At 53.4% G+C, this 10,246-nt stretch overlaps 1 long non-coding RNA gene across 1 annotated transcript; it reads right to left on the bottom strand.

Moving 5' to 3' along the window:
• Positions 1-3,148: 3,148 nt before the first annotated feature.
• Positions 3,149-10,218, bottom strand: LOC104860406. Its single transcript, XR_779675.3, has 3 exons — positions 10,141-10,218; positions 4,369-4,510; positions 3,149-3,365 (listed from the first exon to the last, which is right to left on the bottom strand). It is a non-coding gene; the product is annotated as an uncharacterized LOC104860406 (long non-coding RNA).
• Positions 10,219-10,246: the final 28 nt, after the last annotated feature.

Below are 10,246 nucleotides of genomic sequence, written 5' to 3' on the forward strand. Positions count from 1 at the left end.
GGGGCGAAAGAGAAAGGAAGGGGCTGGGCGGAACGGGCCCCCATCCTGTGTGCTCAAAGCTTCCACCGATGGCAGCACATTAACTACCAGCTCCTGGGCAAGGGTAAGAGACACCTGGTTCCTCTGCGCCCGTGAGAGCCGGCAAGGGGCGGGGCCGGGCCGTGGTGGGCGTGTCCTCTAGGGCGGGGCCTAGCTGGTGTGGGGAAGGCTAAGCAGAGCGTGAGATTGAGCCGCTGCGGCTTGGAGCCCATTGCCCCGAGTTGGGGAACTAGGATGGATCGGGTCATCATCGAGGACCAGCCTGCAACCTCAGAGCAAAAGTGATTCCAGCCCGAGACACAGCGGTCAAGATGAATGACAGCGGAAGGAAAGCTGCCCTTGCTGGCATCATCCTGTGTGTGTGTCTGCGTTCATCACATCTCTGTGCGTTTCTCTTTCTTTCTTTTGAGACAGGGTCTCACTATGTAGTGCAAGCTGGCCTTGAACTCACTATGTTGCCCAGGCCGGCCTCGAACTCGCAGCAATACTCCTGCCTCAGTCTCCCAAGTGCTAAGATTGCAGGCATGCAGCATCATGCCCAACTTCTGTGCATTTCTGAAGTCAGAAACACCCTTTTTCTGTGTGTCCTCTGATTTCTGTTGTCCATTCCTGTGTTCAACAGAGTGTTCAAGGTCCCGTTTTAGTAGCTTATGCCAGGTTTATACACTGAGTTAACTGCTAGATTTACGTCAGTGAAACAAATAGTTGAGGTCCTCTCTGGTGGAGAGACGGCCCATAAAAAGAGGTCAGAGATGAGCAGCCTGTTGTGTTGGAGAACAGGGTTGGTGTGGGATGAGCAGGGACTGTCTCCTGCTCCGTCTACAACAGTGCCTGACGTGTAGGGTTTCAGTACTGTAGACTGAGAGCATGGATTGGTCAGGACAGGAGGTCCTTTCTGAGGAGATGTATCTTCAACCAGGCTTGGAGGATACAGGGTCAGCCATTCCCAGCTCCTGGGCGGAGGGAACAGCATACATCTGGCTGGTGACCCTTGCTGCCCTGTGGAATCCATGTTGCCATGGCTTTGTCTGCCTGTTGTCTCTGTGGTCTAGGGATCCCTGGGGCAAACTGACTTAAATTCCAGGATCCCTGGAAGGTAAATCATTGCTGAGCTGTGCTGATTCACTGCATGGCCAATTCTGACCTAACCAGCTGGGCCCCGCCATTCCCCTGGAAGAGCCCCTCCCCCGACAGCATCAGTCTCAAGACCTCTGGCTCCTTCCCAGAGCAGCACCCTGCTGTCAGGAAGGAAGTCCTTCCTCCTGTCTAACCACAGTCCCTGCTGAGGCAACCCCAGACCTTTCCTCTCATTCTGCCATGTGGGAAGCAGGGAGGAAATGTGCTGGCTTCCAGAGCAGGCTCTGCCTGACAGAGTTCAGTAGACCCCTGGCAACCCCAGGGAGGCAGACCTCAAAGGACCGAGACAATTGCTCACTTTAGGAGCCTCTGTCATATCCGTTATCTCATCTACTCCTTCAACACCCTGCTTCATGGACAGAAACTCAGGCAGGTGCAGCGATGAATGCAGTGGCAGAACTGGAACCAGAACCCAGGTGTCTTGATAAAATAGTAATGATATAACTAATATTTATGCCATCCTTACTCTCTGCTGGGTACTGTGCTAGAACTTCGAGAACATTTCTCCTTCTTCTTCATTTCTTTCTCTTCCTCCTTCTCCTTCTGTTTTGTTATTTGCTTATTTTCTTTCTTTTGTACCAGGGATTGAACTTGGGACCTTATGCTTGCGAGGTGCACGTCTGAACTACTGAACTAATTCATCAGCCCTTGCTTGTTTGTTTTTTTTTTGTGTTTTTTGAGACAGGGTCTCATTATGTAGTTGAGACTGACCTGGAACTCACTATGTAGACAGGGCTGGTCTTGAACTCACAGCGATCCTCCTGCCTCAGCCTCCCGCCGAGTGCTGGGATTACAGGCGTGCGCCACCATGCCTGGCTCCCTGCTTGTTTTCAGACAGGGTCTTGCTTTGTAGTGCAGACTGGCCTTGAACTCACTATGTATCCCAGGCTGGTCTTGAACTGTGGCAATTCTCCTGCCTCGGCCTCCCAAGTGCTGGGATCATAGGGGTTTACTACCACACCTGGCTTATCTTCTCTCTCTCTCTTTTTTTTTTTGGTACCCAGGATTGAACTCGGGAACTTGCACTTATGACGCAGGCAGTAGCACCACTGAGCTAAATCCCTGGCCTTTATCATCTCTTCTTTAAGCCTCATCTGTGTGTGTTGTGCCATCAGTATCCCCATTGTCCCCAGGTGAGGAGATTGAGGTTCACAGCCATTCAGTGACTTGTTGGAAGATACCATTTAGTTCATGGCAGGGCCAGATTTGAGCTAAGGCTGTCTAGCATACTCAGTCATACTCCCCATGCCCTGGGGTTCAAGAGGAGTGTCACAGATGTCTGCTTTTCAGAAACTTGAGGACACAAGCTCCAGGCTTTTAGCATGAGGATCCTGAAGCAGACCTGCACCAGGCCAAGGATGAGCAGGAAGAAGTGTAGAACAATCCAGGGTCTCCCTCCTGGGGTCTTTGAGCTCCTGCCCTTCACATTCCAAATAAGCCAGCTTCTGCTTCTCTGGGCCTCTCTCTCTGCTTTACTGAGGAGATGTGTTCTGTGTCCCCAGAGTTGACTGAACCCACGGGCTGGGGAGCGTCCGCTACCACACCTGAATGCTGTCCCCACACCCATCCAACTCATGAATCCCCACTGCTGTGCCACAGAAAGAAAGGCAGAGACATGCACTGGCGGAGTAAAGGGGCTCAGGAAGGTGACCTAGTTTGCTTAGGGCCCAGCGGGTGCTCAGGTGGGTTGGGACACGGAGTGGGGAGGTCCCTTGAGTTAAATCTTGCTGGGCACTGGGTTGGTAACCTGTGGAGCAGACAAATTCCAGTGTTATGGGCGGAGGGCGCAGTGGGGAGAAAAGTTTGGGGATTTGCAGGCTGAAATGTTTCAACCCACTGAGGGAACCATGAGACAGAGCTGCCTGAAATAAGCCCCATCCTTTCCAGCCTGTATTACTACAGCAAGCCTCGCTTTCCCCTGCGTGGACAGGCAGGCAGAGGGGGACAGAAACACAAGAGGGAGAGTGAAGTTTGGCTGGGTGAGTAATGGTGATCCGATAGTGAAAACCTTCAATGCGAGGTACAGACTGTCCCGAGAGGAGTAGGGAGCCACTGGCAGAGCCAAGGGAAGCGTGTTTGATTTTAGTTTTCTTTTACTCCTTCATTCCTTCACTGTTCACTCTATCTGTCAACAAATACTGGCTGGGAGCACAGCTCAGTAGAATGGAACGAGGTCCTGGGTCTGATCCCTAGCACCAAAAGAAAAAAGGTAGGAATTAGCACCTTCTACTGAGAAGTGAACTGGAGACAGCAGAGAGGAGCTGGAGAAACAGGAGCAGTGGCAGAGACTTTGAGAAGATGGTGTGGCCCAGCCTAAGGGACAGAAGGGTCTTCCTCAGGGAGAGGGTTGTGGAGGTGGGAACACAGACAGCAATGAGCCCAAATGGCAGTGTGGTGCATCAGGCACCCAGTTCCTGGCTGGGCACCTGAGTAGAGACAATGTGAGAAGTGCTGAGCAGGTCCCGAGGCGCACCATGTATCTGGGGGGAGAGTCTTTCCTTTCGCCTGGGGAACCTAGAAAGCTCCTGGTTTGATCTGATTATTAAGACAAGAGTTGAAATTCAGCAAGGATGCAGGCATTCCAGGCAGAGGAATGGTGTTCAAAGACCCTGAGGCAAGCCAGGTGTGGTGGTGCCTGCAGTAATCCCAGCACTTGGGAGGCTGAGGCAGGAGGATCAATGGAAGTTCAAGGCCAGCCTGCTATAATGGGACCTTATCTCAGGAGAAAAAGACCTCCAGGCAGAGGGAGCTCCGTAGCCTAAGGAGCTTAGAAGCCAATAGAGTTGACACTCAGTGGGTGGAAGAGAGAAGAGGGAAATAGGGCTGAGGGTTTTATCTTTTCTCTGAGGTACACCCTACAAATGTGGGCATGGAGAATGGGCCCCTGGGGATGTGAGGTCCACCTGTACCAGTAGGTGAAAAGGCAAATATAAGGAGGGGCTGGAGTTTGGGGTGGTGGTACACTCATAATCCCCACACACTGGGAGGCTGAGGCAGAACGATCTCAAGTTTGAGTCTAGTTTGTGATACTTGGGAAGATGCTGTCTATAAGTAAAATATAAAAAATGGCTGGGGAGGTAGCTTAATGTGAAGGCCCGAGGTTCCAAAAAAAAAGAAAGGAAAGGGGCACCTGAGAAGGCACAGAAGTAAGTGTTAGGTGACTCTTGGAGCAGCTTCTCTGGGACAACTCACTGCGGGAGATGGCCAGGCGTGGCAGTTCATGGCTGTAGTCTCAGCCTGTGGGAGGTTGGGACAGAGGATCATGGTGATTGAAGGCCAGCTTGGGCAACATAGCGAGTTCAAGGGCAGCAGATTGGACTCAGCGAGACACTCTCTAAAACAACAAGAACAACAAAAACAGAGACAGCAGAGTATTGAATCTTCGGCATTGTGCGGGGAGAGGCATGGCATTTAAGGAACTGCTTGAAACCAAATAAATCTCCACTGGACAACTGAACATACGTAGAGCAGCCAATAAGTCCCTCTGCCACTTGGCCTGGAAAGAAAGGTGATGGATGGGCTGCAGGGTGTCTCACCGTCAACTACACATGTCCCCACCCCAAGTGGTCAGATAGGAAAGGGGAGGGAATAGGCACACAGTTTTGCACCCTGTTTGTCACAGGCCCTAACCCCACAATTTCACATAACGGCCCCCAGGAACATTATCAAATGTCTCCATGGTGTTCTGCACCCCAGGCTCAGTTTTCAGGGCTTTCTTTGGGGTTATGAACCAGTTTATCTCACAATAGCCAGCACAAGCTGGGCGTGGTGGTACACACCTGTAATTCCAGCACTTGGGAGGCTGAAACAGGAGGATCACTGTGAGTTCGAGATCAGCCTGGGCTACATAGTGAGTTCCAGGTCAGTCTCAACTACATAGTGAGACCCTGCCTCAAAAAAACAAAACCAACAAACAAAAAGCCAGCACAGAATGGGTAATCTTGCCATTCCCATTTTATAGATGAGGATGCTGAGGCTCAGAGAGGCCTGCATGGTGATGGTGCCAGATTTCCATGCTACAAACACCTCAACACAGTGGCTCCCGGCCCGTTTTACAGAGCGGGCAGAGCGAGGCTCACTGGGGCAAAGGACTTGTCCGGGGTAACAAAGCAAGCAGAAAGGTAGCAGAAGTGTGGTCCAAAGCACCCAGAAGGATGGGATAGGCAAGAGGCAAGGTCAAGCAGGTAGAGAGGAAGGGGTGGGGTTAGGGACTGGACTGGGCGGGGGAGGGGGGGTTCATTCTCCCTTTTGAAGGGACTTCCCTTCAGTGGGGGGATTTTGAATGGAAAGTTATAAGCGATCCACCTTCTCTAGGCTTGGCCATTCCTTTCTCAGAGGCACCCAGGATCTGAAAAGAAACTGAAAGTTGGGAGAAGGGGGAGAGAGGCTCAGAGCAGCCTAGATAAACGGGGTTGACTGGGTTGGATTTCTGGTGACCTCATCAAGCCTGGGGGAGGTGAAGAGGTGAGCTGTGAGCCCCAGCCTCTACTTTTGGGACTGAGCTGGGAGAGACAGCGCAATTGGGCTGTGTCTGGGCCCTACCCAGTTTACTCAGCCACCCCAGCCACTCCCTCTGCACCACCACACAGAGACTCCAGGGAAAGGGAAGGGGACAGGAAGGGGAAGTTCTGGCTGGTCTGAAATTCTGAAAGGGAATTTTCAGAATTCCTGTCATTGTAATTTGGTAACTGGATGGTGGGTTCCACTAAAAGGCCCCTGAAGGGACCCAGGGTCTGGACCTGGGTTCAAGGCCTGTAATTGGTGGGGAGTCTGCAGACCTGGGTCCTGTTGACAACCAAGCCAGAACCTAGCAAGCTGGGAAGAAGCCCAAGCCCACAAGAAGCAGTTTTGTTTCTGGGAGTCAGGCTGTGGTGGTCCTGGCCCAGTCGCCACTTTGTGACACCCCCCACCCCACTACTCCTGTCAGCTGAAGCACCCTTCTGGATGCCTCCCACCCAGCCAAGAGCCACTGAGCTCTCAGAGCTCCTGAAGACTACTTTCTACGAGTCCTGACCTCCCTTCACACGGTTTCTCCTCTGTGAGTGGGAACAAAGATGGCGCACATTTCACCAGGCCCTGAGGCGTTGTATGGAGAGCCCTGGGCCCAGGGCTTTGGCATACAGCAAACACACAATCTATGCTGGCTGCCAACCCTTCCTGCTTTTCTACTTGCCCGTGCTCAGGGATCTCCATGGTTCTACACTGGGTTCTTACTGTCCCCAGGCTGCTGCCTCCTTCCTGCCTCTCTACAGCTGCCCACCCCACCCATTTGGTTGTCCCATTGCCCAGGTACTTCCTGGGTGACCTCATGCTTTGCGTGGCTGCAGTTACCAGCTTCTCAGCACTAACAAGAGGCCCAGACTTCCTGGGGTCAGTCCTGACTTAAAACCTCTGTCTGTTGTCTCTGGAAGGTCACTAGTCAGACTTTGGGCACTGGCCTTTGGCTCAGGAAATGTGATCCGATGTGTGTGTGTGTGTGTTTGTGTGTGTTTGTGCTAAAGCATACAGACTACAGGCTGCGTCCCGATTCCTCTTGAATGTTCCCCAGGCCCCTCAAACTCAGGCAAGATTCAGCAACTCCCCCAAGCTCTTTTCCCTACCCCAGGCAATGAGTCCCCTCCACCAGCTGTCACTCAAGACACACAAGAAACTCAAGAAACACAGGCAGTAGTAACCGTCTCCATTGTCTTTGCACCCAGCCAGTCCCTGAATCCTAGAATCTCATCTCCCAAACCTTCACTGTTCCTACTCTGTCCTTTCTAAACTCTTCCTCCCTAGGTCTCTCCTCATACACCCATAGGCTCCTCACAGAGCCCTGCTTCCAGCTCTGTCTTCCCCCCTTACAGCACTGGTTGTTTCCTCTGCTAGATGGGAAACTCCTTAAGGAAGGAACCCTGCCTGAGTCACCACTTACTGGTCCCTGTGTGTGAGCTGAAAGAGGGACTCCAGAAAGTTTCATGACTATAAATCAGGGGCCCACCCTCTCACTGTACTGATGAGTAAACTAAGGCCAAAGAAGAGCAGACCAGCTTGCAGAGCCAGAGCAAACGGCAGACCTTAAGGAGAACTGAGATCTCCAATTTGAGCTGATGCCCTCAGGAACAGATGAGGAGCCTGGCACTGGGAATAGGGCTTGGCCAAGTCACATTCCCCAATGACCTCCAGCAGGCTCCGGCCTTACTTTCAGGTCTTCCCATGGTGAAGCCTCCACACAGGCAGATCCCTCCATCCATCTGACTAGGTATTGCTTCCCACACCTCACCCGGCATCTAACCTGATCCCTAGGGCCTCAGAGGTTCAAAATGTCCCCCTTCTCTATGGAGCAGTGTTATTTTCTGTGCTCCTCCCACCTTCAGCCCTGCCCATCTTCTACAGCCCCAGGATTCCACCAGGAAATTAATTCTCCAGGGCCAGGATCTGAGGCCTCACCAGAACCGGAACAGGTGGGGACCTGTGAGAATAGACACTCTTGTCCTTGCGGCGTCCCTTCTCCCACCCATCCCAGTCACCTGTCCTTTTCCATCCCTCCCTTTCGTGTCACTGCGTCTTGGCAAAAGCCCACATTTCCAAGGTTCTGACTACCACAGCCTCAGTGACCTCCTGAGGTACACGCAGCTTTCCAGTGGGAACACACAGAAAGTAGCCACTCTTCCATCCCCACACTCAGAAGTGTCCTCTCACCCAGCCACACACTCACAGTCACACACCCAACCAGTCAGACACAGTCACCGACACACCCAGAAAGTCTCAGTCACCCGCTGTCACCAAGGCTATATCTCCTGCCCTTGAATACAGAGAAATGCAGACTTGTACAACCACAAACGCACCACCTGGTCACACGGACATATACACACAGTCACAAAGTTTCACTGACAGACACAGATCAATACATACACACAGTTACATACAGAAAGAAACAGACACACACAGTTGCACACAGGCTCCGGGAGACACAGAACAATGGGTGCATTGTCTGGGTTGGCAGCAGCTGGGGAGGAAGGAGCCACAGTGTGGACAGAGGAGGCCGTGGGGGCTGCTGCACACTGCCCCTCTTCCCCGCAGCATCCCAAGCCTCTTCCTTTTTTTCATAAGTCAGATTCTTCTGGGACCTGGATTTGCAAAGGGATTGGATCCCAGATGCCCCCTCCCCAGCCTCCTGAGGTGTCTGGTGGGGATGCAGGGCCTCCCTTGTAGACCAGGCTCCCACAGGGGCTCTGGACACTCAGACTTTATTAGTCTTTTTTTTTTTTTTTTTGGTACTGGGGATCAAACTTGGGTCATTGCGCTTACAGGGCAGGTGCTGGAACCTGCTGAGCTAAATCCCCAGCCCTAGACTTTTTTAGTCTCGATGCTCCTCCTTCCTCTAGAATCCTCTGGGAGATTTGCCTCTTACCCTTGCTAGGGAGTTTGCGATCAGAAGCCTAACCTCTAACCCCAACCCCTGCACAACCCACACACCCTCCATCTGAGCCCTGCACGGTGCGGGCACCTCCTGGCAGCACTGTAGGTTCTCTATTGTGCCCAAGACAGACAGCAGGTCACGATGCCCATCACTTAGTGGTAGTGGAGTCACTGAATCATCAGTGAGCTTCAGGGAGGAAATGGTGCCCATCCATGTCTCCAAACTAGCTCTTATTGCCTCCCAGTCTCCCTGGACAGCCCTAATCTCAGTAGGAAATTCTTCCTCGGGGTTTCCTTATAGCCTAAGGTCCAGATCTCTCCAAAGCCTTTCTCATGCTTAGCTACTGGCTGCTGGGTGCCCTTGGGCATGTCTCCTTCCCATTCTACACCAGTCGGTAAAACAAAGGGGGGCCTATTAAGGAAGGTGAGAGTATTCTGTAGCCTCAGTAGGGTGGGCTGGGAGGAAGGCTTACAGGAGTAAGAAGTCCTTTTAGCCCTCCCTGCCCTCTGTGGTCAGATCTACGGGGAGTTTCCAATTTCTTAGGCCCTAGGGTGTTTCCACACCTCACTGCCTCAGGCCTCCCAGGAGGCCTCACCCGTGGGAGGGACAGAGGGACATGCTGAGCTGTTCCTGGACACTACCTTGATCTGCAACACTGCTTCCTCCAGCCCCCATCCCTTTCCTCTCGGGGCTAAAGGCAAGCAACAGGACACAAGAGCACCTACATGCAGCCAGGGAAGGAGAAAGGAAGAGGTCCTCTCCACAGCCACCCCCCCTGCCCCCTGCCGCCAGACTCTCAGGTGGGTTGAGCAGCAACCTTGAGGCTTGAGCCCCAGGGCTGTCACAGGGGGCGGAGGAGCCTGGGTGGCACCCCATCTGGCTCCCTTTCCGGACCTGGAGTGTTGGAGGTTTGTTGAGTTCCTCACTGGAGCTGTTGCCTGTTCAGGGGGATCTGGGAGTGGGGACTCCAAACTCAAGTCAAGTAGTTATATCAGTGTCTCTGAGCCCCAGGCTCCTCAACTTCCAAGGGGATGGAAACACCCGTGCCTGTCACAGAACTCCCGAGGTGGACCTAACAGGTCCAAGCAGTGGGTAGGAAGCGCAGGTGGTGAATATCTCTGTCCTGGCTCAGGGTGACTAGACGTCCAGGGACTGAGGAGGCATGATGAACTAACGCTCCTCCCGAGTCTCACCTGAGTGACCCCACATTAGTCCCCCGCCCCGCTCCCCTGTGGTCGCGGAAGACAGACGGGGAAGTGAGTGGAGCCTCTGACCTGGCTCCAGGCCTTAGGGGGCACCAAACCCAGTGTTGGCCCCTGAGACTGTTGGACCGCGTTTTCTGGAGAGTAACGCAGGACCAGACGTCTGACAAGTCTGGCATATGAACCTTTGAAGAGTTCAAGGGGTACAACGAGGGTCTGTCAGCGCAGTACCCAGGACGTGGGGCTCCTCCGCGATGCGGGGTGCCCACTGAGATGGTGAGGGTAGGGAATGACTGCCAGTGCCCCTCCCCGTCCAGCCAGCTGGGCACCCGTGCCACTCCTTCTAACGCTGAGTCTTACCTGACCCTGTGGTCGGGTGAGACCGGGGAACCAGACCGCCAGCGTCGCCCACTACGCAAGTGGGGCCCACGACCCGACCCCGCCTCTGCCCCTCGATTGGGCGCGC

Source organism: Fukomys damarensis, unplaced genomic scaffold (assembly GCF_012274545.1).
Source record: "Fukomys damarensis isolate Sample0158 unplaced genomic scaffold, DMR_v1.0_HiC HiC_scaffold_23, whole genome shotgun sequence".
NCBI lineage: Eukaryota > Metazoa > Chordata > Mammalia > Rodentia > Bathyergidae > Fukomys > Fukomys damarensis.